Below are 20,366 nucleotides of genomic sequence, written 5' to 3' on the forward strand. Positions count from 1 at the left end.
CTTGTGAAGATGCTGGAGGAAACAGGTACAAAAGTATCTATATCCACAGTAAAACGAGTACTATATCGACATAACCTGAAAAGCCACTCGGCAAGGAAGAAGCCACTGCTCCAAAACCACCATAAAAAAGCCAGACTACGGTTTGCAACTGCACATGGGGACAAAGATCATACTTTTTGAAGAAATGTCCTCTGGTCTGATGAAACAAAAATAGAACTGTTTGGTCAGAATGACCATCGTTATGTTTGGAGGAAAAAGGGGGAGGATTGCAAGCCGAAGAACACCATCACAACCGTGAAGCATGGGAGTGGCAGCATCATGTTGTGGAGGGTCTGGTGCACTTCACAAAATAGATGGCATCATAAGGAAGGAGAATTATGTGGACATATTGAAGCAACATCTCAAGACATCCGTCAGGAAGTTAAAGCTTGGTCACAATTGGGTATTCCAAATGGACAATGACCTCAAGCATGCTTCCAAAGTTCTGGCAAAATGGCTTAAGGACAGCAAAGTCAAGGTATTGGAGTGGCCATCACAATGCCCTGACCTCAATCCTATAGAAAATTTGTGTGAAGAACTGAAAAAGTGTGTGCGAGCAAGGAGGCGTACAAACCTGACTCGGTTACACCAGCTCTGTCAGGTGGAATGGGCAAAATTCACCCAATTTATTGTGGGAAGCTTGTGGAAGGCTACTCAAAACGTTTGACCCAAGTTAAACTATTTAAAGGCAATGCTACCAAATACTAATTGAGTGTATGTAAACTTCTGACCCACTGGCATTGTGATGAAAGAAATAAAAGCTGAAATAAATCATTCTCTCTACTATTATTCTGATATTTCACATTCTTAAAATAAAGTGGTGATCCTAACTGACCGAAGACAGGGAATTTTTACTAGGATTAAATGTCAGGAATTGTGAAAAACTGAGTTTAAATGTATTTTGCTGAGGTGTATGTAAACTTCCTACTTCAACTGTATATACCATATATATCTTGGCTGTATTGGGTACTCCTATTTATCCTAAAATAGCCCAATACTGGAAACTACAGTACATGGAAAAATTGCCACAGCCGCACTTAGGTTTGCTTAGCATGGAGCCCTGAGGAGTGGTGCAGTAATCTGTTCTTGGGTACTCCTTCCTACACTTTCCCTGATAAGGAGAGAGAGGTGCAGGGCTAGAGGGCACCAGAGAGGAAGCTGACATGACAGACTCCCACACTTTGTTAACCCACTAATGGACATTCCTCCCCACCACTAACCCCTTCATTGCACGGACTTGTCTGTGTTAGCAAAAATGAGGAAGGAAACATAATGCAGGAACAGATAGATCGAAATTGTGATGAAAAGCAACTATATTAACCATAGATGAAAATGAAATATCTACATATCTAGGTGTCCATCTAATTGGTGATAGATTTTCATGCAAATATTTAAAAATCTCCATTAAGAAAATATGCGTATTTTCCCACCAGTGGTGTTTCCACCAAACTGACTTGTTGCGGATAAAAATCAGTACATGATGATGTAGTGCACACAAAATTGAAAGTTCAATGTGTTTCCATTGCTTTTTCAATTCTACAGATAGTTTTGTCACAAGAACTGTTGCTTTAAATAGCAAATTTGTCTACTCTGGTCTTGGCACGTGCACTCGAGCCAACAGCTTGCAGATACAGTGCAGGTAGGCTAGTCTACATGATGAGATTATTATGGATAAGAGCAAGAATTGTTTTATTTGTCAAATGGCAGTCTAGCATTGTTCATCATGTCAAGACCCTTGATATTTATTGGAAAGGAGCATCAAGCTCATCGTCCACTTTCACAACCCTATGAAGTTCATCATAATTTATTTAATCTTTAGCATAATAAATGGTATAGTTTCCTGAGTCATAGACCAACCGCCATATTGAGTGACTCTAAGTTTGCTTCAATATGATAGTTATTATATCAATATTTGTGAATAAAGGCATTTATACCGCTATTTCTCGCATACTTAATTTTACAGACACAAAATGATCCCACCATGTTGAACGAACAAATTATGTCGGTATTTATAACATTGTACTGAAACTTCCTGTTTCCATCTCTAAGCTGTTGTGATTTTTTTTTTGTATGATATGACTTTACTCTAAAAACTGTGGATGGAAATGTACTAACAGAGACAGAGGAAATAATGTTCAATGCTATGGTGGCACAGTGCCAGAGCTCTCTATGATTTCCCTCGTCTGTAGTGGAACAAGAAAAGGTTTTCTTGTTACCGGTTGGCTTTGATCTAAAGGTCATGGTTAAATATGAAATATTCAGTGATCAAGCAAGTGAAAAGGGTATATAGCAGCATCTGCTAGTCTGTGCTTGCACAAAATACAGTGCCTTCAGAAAGTATTCACACCCCTTGACTTTTTCCACATTTTGTGTTACAGCCTGAAATTAAAATGGATTAAATAGAGATTGTTTGTCACTGGCCTACACACAATAACCCATAATGTCAAAGTGGAATTATACTGAAGAAAAATATAAATGCAATATGCAGCATACATAGGCCCACCCACTTGGGAGCCAGTACCAGCCAATCAGAATGAGTTTTTCCCCACAAAGGGCTTTACCACAGACAGAAATACTCCTCAGTTTCACCAGCTGTCCGGGTGGCTGGTCTCAGACGATCCCGCAGGTGAAGAAGCAACATTTGAAGGTCCTGAGCTGGCGTGGTCACACGTGGTCTGTGGTTATGAGGCCGGTTGGACATACTGCCAAGTTATCTAAAATGACGCTGGAGGTGGCTTATGGTAGAGAAATGAACATTTAAATTTGTGCAGTCAGCATACCAATTGCGCACTCCCTCAACTTGAGACATCTGTGGCATTGTATTGACTGACAAAACTGCACATTTTAGTGGCCTTTTATTGTCCCCAGCACAAGGTGCACCTGTGTAATGATCATGCTGTTTAATCAGCTTCTTGATATGCCACACCTGTCATGTGGATGGATTATCTTGGCAAAGGAGAAATGTTCACTAACAGGGATGTAAACAAATTTGTGCACAAAATTTGAGAGAAATAAGATTTTTGTGCATATGGAATATTTCTGGTATCTTTTATTTCAGCTCATGAAACATGTGACCAACTCCTTACATGTTGCATTTATATTTTTGTTTAGTATATGTTTTTAGATTTTTTATTAATAAAAATAAATAGCTGAAATGTATTGAGTCAATAAGTATTCCATCCCTTTGTTATGTCAAGCCTAAATAAGTTCAGAAGTAAAAATGTGCTTCACAAGTCACAAATTGCATGGACTCACACTGTGTGCAATAATAGTGTTTAACATTATTTTTGATTGACTACCTCATCTCTGTACCCAGACATACAATTATATGTAAGGTCCCTCAGTCGAGCAGTGAATTTCAAACACAGATTCAACCACGAAGACCAGGTAGGTTTTCCAATGCCTTGCAAAGAAGGGCACCTATTGGTAGATGAGTATACATTTCAATAGCACACATTGAATATCCCTTTGAGCATGGTGAAGTTATTAATTACACTTTGGATGGTGTATTAATACACCCAGTCACTAGAAAGATAGACAGGCATCCTTCCTAACTCAGTTGCCGGAGAGGAAAGAAACTGCTCAGGGATTTCACCATGAGGCTAATGGTGACATGAGTTTCATGGTTGTGATAGACAACTGAGGATGGATCAACAACATTGTAGTTACTCCACAATACTAACCTAAATGACAGAGTAAAAAGAAGGAAGCCTGTACATAATACACATATCCCAAAACATGCATCCTGTTTGCAACAAGGCACTAAAGTAATAGAATAAAAATACATGGAATAGAGCTACGTGTAACGGATGTGAAATGGCTAGTTAGTTAGCGGTGCTGCGCGCTAATAGCGTTTCAATCGGTTACGTCACTTGCTCTGAGACTTGAAGTAGGGTTTCCCCTTGCTCTGCAAGGGCCGCGGCCTTTGTGGAGCGATGGGTAACATTTACATTTAAGTCATTTAGCAGACGCTCTTATCCAGAGCGACTTACAAGTTGGTGCATTCACCTTATGATATCCAGTGGAACAACCACTTTACAATAGTGCATCTAATCTTTTAAAGGGGGGGGGGGGGGGGGGGGGTTAGAAGGATTACTTTATCCTATCCTAGGTATTCCTTAAGAGGTGGTGTTTCAGGTGTTTCCGGAAGGTGGGTGATTGACTCCGCTGACCTGGCGTCGTGGGGGAGTTTGTTCCACCATTGGGGTGCCAGAGCAGCGAACAGTTTTTGACTGGGCTGAGCGGGAGCTGTACTTCCTCAGAGGTAGGGAGGCGAGCAGGCCAGAGGTGGATGAACGCAGTGCCCTTGTTTGGGTGTAGGGCCTGATCAGAGCCTGAAGGTACGGAGGTGCCGTTCCCCTCACAGCTCCGTAGGCAAGCACCATGGTCTTGTAGCGGATGCGAGCTTCAACTGGAAGCAGTGGAGAGAGCGGAGGAGCGGGGTGACGTGAGAGAACTTGGGAAGGTTGAACACCAGACGGGCTGCGGCGTTCTGGATGAGTTGTAGGGGTTTAATGGCACAGGCAGGGAGCCCAGCCAACAGCGAGTTGCAGTAGTCCAGACGGGAGATGACAAGTGCCTGGATTAGGACCTGCGCCGCTTCCTGTGTGAGGCAGGGTCGTACTCTGCGAAGTGTTGTAGAGCATGAACCTACAGGAACGGGTCACCGCCTTGTGTTAGTTGAGAACGACAGCGTGTTGTCCAGGATCACGCCAAGGTTCTTAGCACTCTGGGAGGAGGACACAATGGAGTTGTCAAACCGTGATGGCGAGATCATGGAACGGGCAGTCCTTCCCCGGGAGGAAGCAGCAGTCCTCCGTTCTTGCCGAGGTTCAGCTTGAGGTGGTGATCCGTCATCCACACTGATATGTCTGCCAGACATGCAGAGATGCGATTCGCCACCTGGTTATCAGAAGGGGGAAAGGAGAAGATTAATTGTGTGTCGTAACGATGCCTCGTGGGCGACCGTTGTTGATGTGTGCAGAGGGTCCCTGGTTCGCGCCCGGGTCGGGGTGAGGGGACGCCGTAAAAGTTAAAACTGTTACATACGTACAGGCTATATCATATAGGAAAACCTAGTTCAGTATGCTTTCCAACAGACATTGGGAGACAAATTCATCTTTCAGCAGGATAATAACCTAAAACACAAGGCCAAATATACACTGGAGTTGCTTACCAAGACAACATTGAATGTTCATGAGAGGCCTAGTTACAGTTTGGACTTGAATCGGGTTGAAAGTCTATGACAAAACTAGAAAATGGCTGTCTAGCAATGATCAACAACCAACTTGGCAGACCTTGAATAATTTTTTWAATAATAATGTGCAAATATTGTACAATCCAGATGTGGAAAGCTCTTAGAGACTTACCTAGAAAGACTCACAGCTGTAATCGCTGCCAAAGGTGATTCTAACATGTTTTGACTCGGATGTAAATACTTTTGTAAATTAGATATTTCTGTATTTCATTTTCAATTCATTTGCAAACATTTCTAAAAACATATTTTAACTTTGTCATGTGATTATGGGGTATTGTATGTAGATGGGGAAACAAAATCTATTTAATCAATTTAGAAATTCAGGCTGTAACACAATGTGGAATAATTCAGAGGTTATGAATACTTTCTGAAAGCACTGTAATTGGGGATGTGTTCTCAAACCACAGCCTTGGAGAGTAATTTAGAGATTGAAGAAAAAGTGACAGCGATTCTGGGGGAGAATTCGATAATGAGTGTGTTAGATATAGATATGGGGAAATATAGAAAGGAGAGTAGTGTGTGTTAATAGGTTACAACTGTTGCATCCTGTTAAGTGGTACTTTATCTGCATTTTACATGTGCTCTGTCTATGCATGTCTATAAGTGAGCAGGGTAGAGGCGAGGGAAACCGACATGGCACAGCACTGGTGTCATCTTGGCCACAAGGGAGATAAACCTCTTGGTTGAATGCCAGTTCATTGGCAAATGTGATTTACGTGGGGCGTCTCCCTTTCTTGTTTTTCTCCTAGAATTGTTTGTTTGTCAAAGGGATTTGTTGAGTTTATTGATCTGTAAACTGCTGTTGGGTAAGAGGGCATAGAAGAGAGGAAAGATAAGCCCTAGAGAAAGAATAACACAAAAATATGAGGGGGAAGGAAGACATTGGGGTGAGGAAAAGACTGCAGGATTCTACAGCTCTTCAGGGAACAGAGGAAGGATTAGAACGGCTACAATGTTCATGGCTTTCACATGGAAATGTACAGAATGCATTTTTCACTCAAAACGGCATTTTGCTTCACCTACACAGCTATAATGTACGGGGTCCTAGCTTTTAAAAAAATGGAATATCGGAAGGCAATAACTATTATCTGCCCACGCCAGGTCTCAAGAAATGTCTCTCTGCTATTACATATGCCTGATGATGAAGAAATGGCAGTAGGTTGTCAGTCAGTCACCAAGCAACACTTTTGTCTTGACACAATGATTATTTTTTTTGAAAAGGTATGACAATCATACATTTTACATGAGTGAGAGTTATGACTTGACATGTACAAAATAGGGAAAGGGGGATAGGTAGTCAGTTGCACAACTGAATGCTTTCAACCGAAATGTGTCTTCTGCATTTAACCCAACCCCTCTGAATCAGAGCGGTGCGAGGGGATTCCTTAATGGACATCCACGTCATCAGCACCCAGGGAGCAGTTGTTAACTGCCTTGCTCAAGGACAGAACAGCAGATTTTCCCACCTTGCTGGCTCGGGGATTGGAACCAGCGACTTGCCTAATGCTCTTAACCGCTAGGCTACCTGAGGCTGAGAGACAATGTTTCCGTTTTAAATCTAATAGCTGTAATGATCCCGCGGTGAGGGAATCAGCTCAGTGGCAGTTTGACCACGAAGAGATTGGGCACTCATACAGCACAGCTTGTGCCTGCTGTCTCATGCCTCCAGAGATCAGGGACTAAAATACTGCCTAGTTTAAAACCGTTCAACTGATGTCTCCTCACTGGACAGATGTGCTGTTCAGAATGAATGAATGAAATGTGAGTTCTGTATATGCTGTATAATATTTTATTAAGCACTTAATTTTAAATGGTTTTTAGATGGCCATGAGGTGTTTTTGGATTTTGAGTTCCTCCGGTGTGCATTTTGTTTTAGACTTTTTTTAAAATCTTATTTTTACCAAAAGGGGATGCAGAGCACGTACCCCGGGGCCCCGGCCTCCAGGGTCAGGGCTCCCCAGATAGCATATGATAGAAAGATGTGTAGCATTGCAGGAAATTAGCTTTAAAACTGCAATATTTTGTCTCAGACTCATGGCAAAATGTAAACAAACGCATGAGATGAGCTGTAAAACAGCACATTTTCCCCCTGCCCTGTGGCAACAGTGTAGAATTGCAGGAAAGGTGCTTTATAACTACACCTTTCTCTCTGCACCATGGCAGTATGTGTTGAAATGCAGGAAGTTAGCTGATTTCCTGACCACCTCAGTGGGCCCCTGGAGGCCGTTGCCTCGTGGCCCCAAATGCAGTAGTCAGGCGGCCCTGATCATGGCCTTCACATGTCACAAACAGTTGCTCTCAGAAAATATATTCGCTCACATCATGAGTATGGTTACCTGCACACAATAATGACATTATTGTGGATAGTCAGATTAATATAACAGTTCGACTAAAATGTTAGGTTAGTTAACCTATATGCATTGCAAGAAGAACGATTTCGCCTAATAATCCTGTTTACTTGGACACATCTGAAATCAGGCTCGATGGCACTCTGATAAATGCAGAAAATCGGCAATCAATATAAACGTTCTACAACAGCGACTGTGGTATTTTTGGGATGCATATTTGATTCTGAGTTCGGACATATAAAGTTTGTTTGTTAAAACTACTAAACGCATTCATTCAGTTGTTCGGAACTCACTTCAAAGAGGGAGGCTCTCTAAGCTAGTGCTAGCACAACCACAGATCAAATACACAGCTGGAACGCCGGTGTTTAGGTCTACATAATTCGAAAGATTGCTGGTGTTTTAGTTGGCGTATGCTTACTTCGATTTTGACTTTACGCCGATTAAGATAAACAGAGTAAGGTTTTTACATGACTATTGCATAATCTGCCTACTGCCATAATCAGTTTAATCTATAATTATTACTGTGCATGTAAACGTACTGTGTGTGTGTAACCTGATATACATGTTCAACCCCCGATATTTTATGAGAAGATGCATGCACTCAACAACTGGTATAATTTCTCTCAACGTAGACTGTTGGACATGCTTTTAAATACAGATCCTCTGTGGTATAATTATTTACCACTGTGCTAATTGCGCGATAAGAAATATTTGTATAATAGATCCACTCCTCCTCTCTCGCATTCTCTCTCTCCTCCCTCCCGCTCCAGTGGAAACGAAAGCCTACCCCCTGTGCCCGAGTAAAACGGCGCCACGAGATGAACACACACACTTTCATACAAGCACATACACACTGTTCCAGCGTCAGGCAGTCAGTCTCTACTCCGACTGGCCAAGGCTGCCTCAGGCTATCCAGCGCAACACTGAAATAGACAGACAGAGTACAAGGAATACTGTCATGAAACCAGACATACACACACAAACAACAGGGGGTCACAAACACAGGGATCTACAGCTGTGTGAGAAGCCGGACACACCCTCAGACCAGACGAAGGGAGGTAGAGTGTGTGTGCGCGTGTTTCTTTGACCTGTGGCTGTAGAGGATTATCCTGGTGTGTGACGGCACACTACTTTTGTCGTCTCGTTTTCTCTACCTGATGCGGTGGGATTTCCTGACCCTGGAGTTCAACAGCTGACCCATGCAGGCCTAGAATCCGCTTCCCTGAGTTGGGGACCTGCAACACAGCTAAAGGTGCTGAGCAGTGCTGGTACTTTGCTAGCCTTTCCCTGGACTATTTTCTAATTCAGGCAAAAAGTTACACCTTCTCATGCTACAACTATGAAACAACAGGCACATTTTCTGCAGAGATAGGCTACTCTGTCTGACACAGCAAATAACCAACGACTGTCATGGCTTAGCCTAAAATAATTGAATCGGGAAAGCCAACGTCAACTTTGTCCAGTCTGTTTTCTTTGGTAATAAGAGGTGGGAGCTAGTACCTCTCAAATGACTGACTGTGGCTGTGCATTCATTCGGTTGATTTTCCAATTTTATTTGTTTCTTTGGGCGCAACTAAAAGGAAAAACTTAATTGACGTTTTTTTGGTCGATATCCCCGGCTTTCGAACCACGCGTTGCCTTTTCGCGGGTTTCGCTTGCCCATCAGTACCTCTGCCCACGCACGGCTCGAGCCTCCCAGCTGATATTTCACCTCAGTCACTGACAGTCACACATGCCAAGACGTCGTAATAAACCAGAGTTTGACATGGAGGGAGAAAACTCAATTTAAGGTAATTGTATTGTATTTAGGCAGATGTCAAATATGTTTTTGTAGCTGCAACAAATTATATCGGCTACAGCCAGACAGCGTACCACGTTTTCCCAAATTACTTTTGAGTGTAGGCTATGATGTGAGAACAAATATTTAGGCTTAATATAAGGCTAATAGCTTTAAAAAAAACAGGCATACCGTCCTTATAACGTTTTAGGTTTTGTTATGTATACATTTAGAAGTTTTAAATATGTGTTATCTACTAGAAAAAGCCTTTATCTGATTTCAGACATCAGTTTATCATAACCCTATGCGCTCTATTACTCAATTGTTTGTTTTTTTGATAAAATACTTTATAAACAAGATGTAGCCTATAGCTTCAAATGAATCAAAGTAATTGCCCTCAGATTGAACACTGTTCTATCTAGCCTACATGCATGTGAAAATGGCATGCAAGGCAACTTCGATTATTGCTTAATTGTTTAGGTATTTGGTGGTGTACCAGGCTTTGATGCTAAACAAATCTCAACGAGTGCAGTTTAACAGTTAAATCAATGCATATCATGTCAGGTGCAAGCACAATGATCTACCAGTTTGATAGAGGCAATTAACAACCATGTAATTGTCTAAGAAAGTTCACCTTCACTATAACTTACTAAAGGAAGCTGTGACAAGTATTTTGTCACACATGTTGACATTCTTTGATGCATGGTTAATTATTCTGTTTATATTCTCAACTCCTGAGTATAAATCTGATTTGAGGGATCAGAACTGCCCAGTAACTCAGTAACTTTAGTCTGGTATAAGGGAGTCACCCTCTCACAGATGTTCTATAACATGGTAGTGCAAAGGCCATTCAAACGTGACATGAAGAAAAATAGTTTGAGGGAATTCAGTTGTGACGAAGCAAAACAGCTCTTTGAACAGAGTTGAACAGACATGAAGAGACTTAAAACTGAGCCTTTTGTGTGTGTGTGTGTCTCTGTGTACAAATGTCTTCCTATGTCTCCCTCTTTAGCTCGACAGGATAAATAATTCACAAGGACATTATTCAGCAGCCTAGCAGGATGAGGATGGAGGGAGTGAAACTGTTGCTGGTTCTTCTTCTGCTGCTGGGTGCCTGTCTCCAGTGGGTCCAGTCTGGCAAGTCCTCCCAGCACCGTGATTCACACCGACGCCCCAGAGAGCACCGGGACCATCGGCAGCACGGGAACATCACGCTGGCCATCATCCTACCACAGAGAAACACTGCCTACCCCTGGGCCTGGCCCCGTGTGGGTCCGGCTCTGGACCGAGCCATCAACACCATCAACGCTGACCCAGCGCTCCTCCGTGGCCACCACCTGGGTTACGTGTTTGAGAACAGCGAGAACGAAGAAGGCATCTGCTCTGAGTCCATCGCCCCACTCATGGCTGTTGACCTCAAGTTCGCCTACGACCCTTGGGCTTTCATTGGGCCGGGCTGTGACTACACCTCCTCCCCAGTGGGCCTCTTCACCACCCACTGGGACATCCCCATGGTAACTGCGGGCGCCCCAGCCGTGGGCTTCAACGGCATCAACATGTACCCGTCCATCACCAACACGGGCCCCACGCACAAAAAGCTGGGCAAGTTCGGCCTCCATATCTGCAAGCACTTTGAGTGGAAGGAGCAGGTGCTGCTCATGTTCAGTGACAACAAGAAGGATGACCGGCCGTGCTACTTTGCTGTGGAGGGCCTCTACACAGAGCTGCACTTGAACAACATCACCTCGGTGGACCTTGTGTTTGAGGAGAACACTGGACCAGTCAACTACTCTGACCTGCTCCACAACATCAAGCAAGATGGCCGAGGTGAGTCCCCTATGTTCACTACACTTTATTCACAGCTTTGTATTCTACATATTGTGAGAGCAAATCCGTTAATGTTCAGTGGGTTGGCACAGTGGAACTTATTTCATTATGGTTAGCCTAAGAACAGCCTAAAAAGAACATTCTTGGAGCATGTTATTTATTCAGCCGAAGCCCTCATGACATAGATTTCTTAGAATTTGTTTGACACAGCTGTACAAAAATAGCTAAACTGTATGTGCTTGTTTTCACATTTACGATTGCATGTGTGTCTCACTTATTACCTATGATATTTGATGGCCCCTGCCCTCTGAATGATTCGTAGCAGCATGGCTTGTTAAGCGTGGATATTAGCTTTTGATCGTTGCTGCAGGGCATGAATGCGCCGGCAGCCTGAGCAAGAATTATGAGCTCAATCGATGCTTTGCAGTTCAGACAACTCACTGCTGCAAATGGCCTGTCCCCAGGACAGACAGAGATAATAAGATCGGCGTCATTTGATGATACAGCAGTTTTATGGACCCCTCAAATTTTGTCCATCGAATGAAAAAAGAAATATATATATATATATAGATATATATTTTTTAAAATATTTCTTATAAATATTTCTTTTAAATTCCACTGTATTTTGGTTCAGTTTACCCTTCTGCTGCCTTTGAGGAAATGGGCACAGTGAGTACTGTACAAAGCAAATATAATTCATTGCTACTCCAATCTATCACTTTCTTTGCAAAGTCAAGTGAGTCAACAAATAGATAGATAAGCCTCTCGATTGGTTCCCTATGAGCTTCCCTCTCCCGTTCCCACACGGGTATAAAAACGTCTCCAGAGAAGACATTTATTAACAGAGGTCAAGAGCCCTGCGACCTTATAAGGGAGCTGCAGTCAACATATCAGATCTGTAGGTATTTCCTGCTAAACAGACTCCGTCATTGGGCTAATTACCCTGGCCCTTTGCTTTTTGTTGGTCTGCAGTTCATCATATTTAACCAGAGGTGAGCAAATTATGGACTTAGTCAAATTAGGGATTTGTTCAAACAAAACTGGTAATCCATGTCCTGGAACAAATATTAAATATGAGTCTTTTTGTTCAACAAGAAAGCTGGGAGACTTAACATGTTTCTTTTTGTTTTCACACTGTGAACTTTGTTGTTTTGGTTACGTGGACCCAAATGTGTACTTTATGGAGCGCCAGAATACTGTTGTCTTTGGCTTATTCCAAATTCACAGTCAACAGGGTGTGATTGATTAGGGCTTTTAGTTAAGGTTGTCTGACTGAGATCTGGTAGAATGGCCACACTAATTTGAAAAAGGACATGGGACCAGAGCTGATTGTAAAGCCATGCATTTTGATGGAGTGTAGTTGACCTGTGTGTGCAGACCTTATGAGTTGTTTTATGTATTTAGGTTAAAGGGGCAATCTGCAGTTGCTACATCCATGTTTGGACTTATAAATTAATTATATGTACTCATTGATTCTTGAAGAATATAACTTATAAATGCCTCATTTATAAGCAAAGTAAATATAAACTATATAGCCTCAAAACATGGTTAAATATATTATTTTGATATCATGGATGGTCAGTCCTTGCATCCATAGCTCTGTCTATGAATTTGAGAGTGGTTACATTTCTCCAGCCCCATCCCTTAGCTTTTTACCGAAACAGGGACCGGAGATGACTTTATTGTTTTAACTACTGATTGCCACTTTAAAGTGTCTGTTTGGCATTAACAGTCAGGAAATGTTTAACCCAAAGACCTTCGTAGACATATGTTTTTTATTGCTCATACACCTGCCTGGGAAAAAGCCATCATAGGGGATGCAATTGTTCATTAGATTGGGACCGGTGTAAAATATAATTCATATCTGAGTAAAAAGGCAGTTTCCTGAATATAACCTCCGCCATGGCCCAGTTAGGAATCAAAATAAACTAAACTCCCACGGTATTTATCAGAAAATCTCCTATGCTTGAAACAGCCATTTGTACAACTCCATTTAGAAGAATACCCATGGAAGAGTTATAGTGGAAATATGACTGACTCAAAGGAGAAAAGACTAAGTCATAAAGTAGCAAGTGGAACATTTGGGTTAGCCTACACAGTATATGAGAGTACAAAAATACTTCCTGATTGTAACTCTGTTCTGTCAGAGCACACAATCAGCAGCTGATTTACATGTTGTTGTGGTGGTTGTCAGTTTGTTTCAGAACAGCAGATGGTTTGAGGATCAGACAGACCTGCTTTATATTCAGATTTCATGCATTGCTTTTCTCCACGTGTGGAAACTCTTTTCACAGCTCAGAGACAAGTAATACCACAACAACACCAACACTCATCTCACGCTATGGTTGGAGAGAGTGAGGGGCAGGAGTGCTTAATGTGCAAAAAAATAATAATGTGTGTGGGGTGCGAAAAGATAATGTAACAACCTCCCCAGCCCACCGTAACACATAGACACACATCTGTCACACTCACCAGCAGTAATGTGACCTTTTCCTCAGCACTCATCAAGAGAGAGGAAGCCTTTCACAATATGTCCCCCCACCTCACCACCCCCTGCCGCCATCCCCAGGGACCAATAAATAAATACCCACACCATTATGATGAGGAAATGACGCCAGAGACGGTTTGCGTGCTGCAGGAACCTCAGTCTGTTGTTTGGGTGCATTCATTGTCTCACCAACTGTTGCTTCTCTCAATTGCCCCCTTTACTGAAAAATAACATGGCTTGGATTGTTTTGGACTGGTTTCATTGTTGCTTCAGGGGCCTTAACAATAATCCAGGAAAAAAAGACTGAAAGTGTGGTCTCTCATATCTCTTTGTGTGTGTCTACACCCAAAAATGAAAATGTCTTAGATTTTCCACAGACCTCAAAAGTGGTCTCCTGATGTGGTTTATGCATTGTTGTGGTTTTAGAACAGGGATGGGCAACTGGCAGCCGCATTTGAAGGCAATCGAATCAACCCCCCCCCCTCAAAAAAGTATATATTTTTTTGAACTCAGTCGAGGTCTCAACTTACTTGAGTTAAAATACTAGAATATACAAGGTGCAATTTCTAAATATGGTTGTGGATCAGCTGTTTTTCTCTTGTTTTGTCAGTCACTGATAGTCAGTCAATTAGCCCATGTCAGCTAAAATTATTTTAGATTGCTAAATTAGTTTAGCTGCCAGCTATCTATACTTGTTACGCATGGATGTGGGTGTGCAGAACCGTGAGCAACCTGTGGCCCCTCATGATGAGTTCAGATTTTTGTGGCCCCCACCCCTATCAAAGTTGCCCATCCCTGACTTAGAACATCCAGTTTTGTTGATTATGTATAATAAAAAAACGGATTTTGAGAGCGAAAACCTAAAAATAGGGGAAACAAAACTGAGAAAAATAAATTTGGGAAACACTAAACAGAATTAGTCAAGAAATAAAACAGATTTTATAGGAACAGTACAAATGCCCTTTAGCTGATTGAGCACTTTGACCCCCTGTTCCAGCTCCTTTCAAAATAGGATCCCTACCAAACCACCACTGCTGCACTGCAGGGAGCAGGATGGAGATGGTGGTGTATTGAATATTGATCAAGTTTAGGGGTTTAAATAACTCAACGTTGGTAACTCATCATATAACTTGTAGAAGAGCTAAGCCCAGTGGACTGGGTGGGTGTACATGGTGTGTGAAATTTAATAAGGGGCCATTTTCTGAAATGTCAAAAAGATTTAGTCAACAACAACAACAGAAAATCAGCCATTTGTTTCCCCCAAGAGTCCTTTCTTGAGCACAGCATTTATCAGATGCAATAATTATAACCATAAATATAATAATGGAGATAATCTTATACAGAAAGGAAGAGTTGAATATTGTGAAGGGTCATGCATATTTTATGAGTGGATTTGCACAGTCGACTGCACTTCTTGTCAATTATTTTGGTGTTAATTCCTTAAAATTAACCTGTTAATGTTGTTTCCTGTCAGAAATGGTGTTTCTGGGAGTAACAAAGCTCTGTCTCTGTGATGGTAGTGTAACAGTGTTGCTTCCGTTCCTCTCCTTACCCCAACCTGGGCTCAAACCAGGGACCCTATGAATATATCGACAACTGTCACCCAGGAGGCATTGTTACCTATTGCTCCACAAAAGCCGCGGGCCCTTGCAGGGCAAGCGAAACAACTACTTCAAAGTTTCAGAGCGCGTGACATCACTCATTGAACGCCATTTCACATAGGCTCCAGTAGGAGTAGTTCTCCTCTGAGGAGGTTGGCCTACATAGACTAATCGATAAATGAATGCTGTGTGTGGAAGGAGCACAGTTTATTTCAGGACAGCTCTGTTTGGTTAGCTGTTTTTTAACATCTGGAATAGTAATCTTCCCCACATTGTGTGTGTGTGTGTGTGTGTGTGTGTGTGTGTGTGTGTGTGTGTGTCGTTGTGTGTGTGTGTTGTGTGTGTGTGTGTGTGTGTGTGTGTGTGTGTGTGTGTGTGTGTGTGTGTGTGTGTGTGTGTGTGTGTGTGTGTGTGTGTGTGTGTGTGTGTGTGTGTGTTGCTTTCATCTTTATAACCAACCCAATTGACTACGCTAAAAAAGAGCAACAGCCAAAAACATTTGGCAAAGTCTGAATTTTTTATCTACTTTGCTGAAATGGTTGGACAGAACACAACAATACATTTATCAGTTTCGTAACCTTTTTGCACAATATCTGGTATTTATGAAAGACCAGATTGGTTCTTGTTTAATTACACAAGCCATGGAATCATGTGAGTGGGGCGTTTATCAACACAGTCCTGACCTGACTTTGATATTAGCAAATATATTTCAGCAAAGGTGAAATGTATCACTAAATGATGGACCCATGTGGACACAGCTCTCCCCTTGCCACCCCCTCTCTGCCCCACCTCCATCTTGCCCTTCTCTTTGCTCTCCTCACCTCCACCTTGGTATGCTAATCAGTTATATTTTGGAACAGGCTGTTTTAATCAAGGACGGTGTGTCCACGGGTGGTTCAGTATCAGTCCCATTCATCTTATTGATGAGAACTCTATCTTTTGTCAAAGCCATACAGTAAAGATAATCACTTCCAAAGAAAGACCGATACGAAAGGCTGAGTTATTTTCCTTTTCACTACACACACCCACATGCCCAGTGATTACATAACTTCTATAGGTTAGTGAGAGTACAGTATGCAAGTAGAAAAACTATGCACTGCGTATCCAAAAGCAACGCATGGCTTGTTAATCATTAGTTGAGGAATTATACAGCACCAATTGCTTGACGAGATAGGAGCACTCAATTCATCCCAATGGATTACCTGTCTATAAAGAAATGTATTTTACGCTACTGCTACTCTCTGTTCATCATATATGCATAGTCACTTTAACCATATCTTCATGTACATACTACCTCAATCAGCCTGACTAATCGGTGTCTGTATGTAGCCTCGCTACTTCTATAGCCTCGCTACTGTCATAGCCTGTCTATTTTTACTGTTTGTTGTTTTATTTCTTTACCTACCTATTGTTCACCTAATACCTTTTTTGCACTATTGGTTAGAGCCTGTAATTAAGCATTTCACTGTAAGGTCTACACCTGGTGTATTCAGCGCACGTGACAAATAAACTTTGATTTGATTTGAAATGTCTATACACAGTTCCAAGAACATCACACTACCTGTGAAAGGGGGGGGTTCAATTACCTTTCATGGTGGCAGATCTTTGTAGAAAGTGTTGATGAGCGAGAGAGTTTTGGCAGTTGAGCTTGTTAACACAGTGTTAAGAGGGTTGTTGACATCACCCTTGCCTCCACATGACTCCTTCACCCCATAGCTTGGACTTCCCAAAAGGGGTGACGCAAGACCCTGGAGCTTCCATCTCTTCTAGCTCACCTCCTCCTGTCGCTATGGTTGCCGAGGCAGAAGGTGGCCATGCTGAACTTAACTACCCACAAGGCCTTGCCTTTCCCTTTTCTCCCCCTCAGCCCCCTCGGCCCCGTCCATCTGGCTTTAGTTAAAAATGTATATTCTGGAATCCTGGAGAGGCAAGGAGAAGGAGGGGAGCCAGACATGTAGGCCTATAGTTTGCCTTAGAGCCTGGGGGAGATAGTAGTGGTGATGGTTTTGGGTGGTTTTAGATTTGTTGGTTTGCATGAATACACATAGATGAGTCAACACACACGTTTAGTTATCTTGGTGAGTTTAGGCCTGCTGTTCATCACAGGTGGAGTCTACATTTACATTTACATTTAAGTCATTTAGCAGACGCTCTTATCCAGAGCGACTTACAAGAGTCCTGGTAGGGACGGAGGCTGCTTCTGCCATAATGGTTCAGCTTTGAACACACTCCTATCCCAGTTTAACATCTAACAAAGCTTTTTATAGTTAGACATTGTATAATTGGATGTTTTCTCTATGATGTTGGATATTCACTCTTAGAAAAAAAGGTGCTATCTAGAACCTAAAAGGGTTCGTGTCAGATGGTGAGTGTAGCTGGTGCATGAAGTCAGGCACAAGAGAGCAGAATGAGTGAGAAACGTACTTTACTCAACAAGGCACAAGGTAACAATTACACTTGACCAAAACAAGACGGTAAAGATAACGCACGGGCACCCGTCAAAAAACCAGCCATCAAAATAAACGTAACTGAACATGTAATAATCCCGCACAACACCATGGGGGAAACAGAGGGTTTAAATACAGGAACAAATAATTGTGAAATGAAAAACAGGTGTGTGAAAACAAAGACAAAACCAAAGGAAAAAGAAAAGTGGATCGGCGATGGCTAGTAGACTGGCGACGCCGAGCGCCGCCCGAACAAGGAGAGGCACCGACTTCGGCGGAAGTTGTGACAGTTCTTCTGTTGTACCCATAGAATAACCCTTTGAAGAACCCTTTTGGTTCCAGGTGGAATTTTTTTGAAACCAGAAAGGTTTCTATATGGAACCAAGAAAAGGTTATCCGACGGGGACAGCCAAAGAACCCTTTTGGAACCCTTTTTTCTAAGTGTTTAGATAAGAGAGCACAGCTCTAAACTAGACACTGAATTGTGTTTAGTCATGGCTGTTAATTCCATGCTGGGGACAAATCTACAGACTTCTCTACCACGTGTGGGGACACTGACACACACACACACATACACACTGATACACACACAGACACAGTCTCTCTGAGTGCATCTCCTGCTGAGGAAAATCATGATGTCAGAACCTGAAGTGTCATAAAAAATAACACAACCTTCAACATTTGTTCTTAGAGAGAGATAGCACAGGACTAAATTCAAAAGACTATTGTATCTCTCAATTAGCATAAGAGCATTTTACATTTTGAAGGCTGACCCTGTTTAGACTGTTTTCCACAATTTTCAGCATTCACAATTCATGAAAATAGTGAACTGAGGAAATGTTCCTCCACAGACAGAAGTGAGCAAAATCATTACAAAAACAAAAGTCTGTGGGACTCAATGTTCCGAGTAACTTTTATTCAAACCTCTGGTGTGGCCTCTTGTACCATCTCATCTTTGATCAGAAAGTCAGTTCCACTGTTGAATCAACCAGATCATTTCTCCCTGGGGTATTTTCCAAGGCTTCCCAACCTGTTTGTGTTGCGTGTTTGTGTCAGTATATATCCATCTAAAGCTTGTGAAATTGTCTTTTGAGTCATCAGATAAACAATACCATATTTCTGGTCAGATCACTGCAGGCCTAACCTGCGATACAAGAGGCTTTTGCTGATCTCATCCCACCTTTCAATAAGGCCCTATTGGGTTTGTTTTGTGTGCTGTGGCTGATGGCAAATGAAGCAAAACAGAAATTCAGTATGAATGGGTTGATAGTAGCCACAGTCTAAGAGAGGTATAGTATCTCAATAGTGTTCACTTATAGATGTCCCACTGGGCACAAATGTTGCTCAAAGTATTTTGATTTACATTTGATTGGATTGTCAACTAACAAGAAATGAACCAAAATTGGAACCATGAAAAATTGGGTGAAAAAAAGACAAACATTCCCAAAATACTTTTAAGTTGATGACTTTTTGCAAAGTTGTTTGTTGAAATGACGTGAAAACAACGTTGATTCAACCAGTTTTTTCCCAGTGAGATGGTGACTGCATGGACACATAGAGGGGTTGTTTGGAGTGAAGTACACAGTGACATACTGNGGCAAATGAAGCAAAACAGAAATTCAGTATGAATGGGTTGATAGTAGCCACAGTCTAAGAGAGGTATAGTATCTCAATAGTGTTCACTTATAGATATCCCACTGGGCACAAATGTTGTTCAAAGTATTTTGATTTACATCTGATTGGATTGTCAACTAATGAGAAATGAACCAAAATTTGAACCATGTCATTGGATTTGGGTGAAAAATTGGGTGAAAAAAAGACAAACATTCCCGAAATACTTTTAAGTTGTTTGTTGAAATGACGTGAAAACAACGTTGATTCAACCAGTTTTTTCCCAGTGAGATGGTGACTGCATGGACACATAGAGGGGTTGTTTGGAGTGAAGTACACAGTGACATACTGGTACATGCTGTTACATCATTCTCATTTAATTTGCCTGCTTCTTGCTTTCATTCAAAGATCCCAATAGGTATGCCTAGCAGCAATGTTTCTAAGTAATATCCCGCATAATAAATATTAATTGGGATTCACTTCCACTGTCTGCATATCGCAATTTGTAATTGTAATGCAACTAGATAATGTAATGTTTAATCAATAACCATGGAAGTCTGCTGTCTCTGTCACTTGACTGCAGAATTGTCTGTGTGTTCAGGAAGAAGTTGACAGGTCCTACATCACAGTAATTCAAAGACTTAATCAAGTGTCTTTGTTTCTCTGGAATGTTTTTGGAGATTACACTGACACAGAGGGATTGATTATGTTATCACTCACCAATTTATAGGAAAGGAAGAAGTTGTGTGGGGTTGTGAGAGACAGAGTAAAGAAGGCTACAGAATTCAACGTGGCGAACATACATCCGTGACTCGATAACAGCCAATTAAGTTATTAAATAAAACATTTTAAAAAGTTTGTAAATATATAATAATGTCCATCAGCCTGTCGCTACTCTGCGGTTGTGGACTCTGAATTAAGTTAAGAAAAATAAATGAAGGTGGAGGGAGAGAAGGAAATAGAAAAAGTAA

At 41.8% G+C, this 20,366-nt stretch overlaps 1 protein-coding gene and 1 pseudogene across 1 annotated transcript in view; one reads left to right on the plus strand and one right to left on the minus strand.

Moving 5' to 3' along the window:
• Nucleotides 1–20,366, minus strand: part of LOC111965006 (DNA-directed RNA polymerase III subunit RPC7-like) — a 737,315-nt gene that overhangs the window by 603,410 nt on the left and 113,539 nt on the right. The gene's annotated exons all lie outside the window — the stretch shown is intronic.
• LOC111965026 (atrial natriuretic peptide receptor 1-like) overlaps nt 8,482–20,366 on the plus strand; it is a 76,939-nt pseudogene continuing 65,054 nt past the window's right edge.

The sequence above is a fragment of the Salvelinus sp. IW2-2015 genome, linkage group LG6.1 (assembly GCF_002910315.2).
Source record: "Salvelinus sp. IW2-2015 linkage group LG6.1, ASM291031v2, whole genome shotgun sequence".
In the NCBI taxonomy this organism is placed as follows: domain Eukaryota; kingdom Metazoa; phylum Chordata; class Actinopteri; order Salmoniformes; family Salmonidae; genus Salvelinus; species Salvelinus sp. IW2-2015.